Source organism: Octodon degus, unplaced genomic scaffold, assembly GCF_000260255.1.
Source record: "Octodon degus isolate 3935 unplaced genomic scaffold, OctDeg1.0 scaffold00025, whole genome shotgun sequence".
Classification (NCBI taxonomy): Eukaryota; Metazoa; Chordata; class Mammalia; order Rodentia; family Octodontidae; genus Octodon; species Octodon degus.
The window spans coordinates 11,748,363-11,749,378 of NW_004524601.1; the positions used below are offsets into that span (position 1 = coordinate 11,748,363).

General features: G+C 39.9%; 1 protein-coding gene across 1 annotated transcript in view; it reads right to left on the reverse strand.

The window, feature by feature from the left end:
• The window catches only part of Gulp1 (GULP, engulfment adaptor PTB domain containing 1), a 287,228-nt gene that overhangs the window by 30,182 nt on the left and 256,030 nt on the right, over positions 1-1,016 (reverse strand). The window lies entirely within an intron of this gene.

Consider the following 1,016-nt stretch of genomic DNA (forward strand, 5'->3'; position numbering starts at 1 on the left):
GTAATAATAATAATAGGAAAACTCCAGGCGGCCAACCTCAATGAAGCCAACTGACAACACCTGGAGAACTAGCAGTACTATATATTCTCTATATGAAAAAATTGCTATTCACTCCTGGTTAATTACTGTCCGGTGGAAATAAATTTCCAACCCCAGTGGTAGCATCTTACTTATGTGCAATGAGATCAAGAATCTGAATTTTATGTAAAAACTCCTGATACTTAAAATTAATTATTTATTTGGTACAAGGTCTCACTACACAACTCAGACTCATAGTGATCCTCTTGTCTTAGGCTGCCCAGCACTGGGATTACAGGTGTGCACCACCACACCCAGTTTCGGTGGCTGGAAAGGTATGCCCAAAGTTCTAGGATGGCAAGGGATGCAGTACCCAGGATCAAACCCGGGTCCTTGTGCATGCCGGGCAGGTGTTTAGACCATTGAGCTATCACCCCAGCCAAAACCCCCAAGTTTAAGGGATGGAAGACAGTTCATATATTTGTAAAGTGGTACAGATTATACAAAGTATATCTGTCATATGAATTTGGCCTGGAAAACAATGTGGGCTCTCTAATCTCCTAGAAACTACCACAGATAGCCTATATCCAGTTACTTATTCTTTTTTTTTTTTGGAACCGGGGATTGAACTCAGGCCCTTGCCCTTGCTTATTCCACTGAGCCATCTCCCCGGCCCCTCCAGCTAGTTATTCTTGCACCACGTCTTTGCTGAATCCACTGCACCTAGTATACAATAAAAATAGATGTATTTACTTCATTAATATTGTAAAGTTAAGTGTAGATATGAAGTGATTTAATATGTGACAAACATTTCACATTTAATAAAATTAACTCTTATAGAATTGTGATGGTTGGAAAGTGAGTAATAAAGTTATATACTGAATATGCCATGCTGAAGCTAATTTACTGAAGTCCTAAAACTTTTTTTGGAAGTGTATTTAGGACAGGGTCACCAGGGTCTCTAGGGTGTACAGGGTCTCACTACACAGATCGGACTT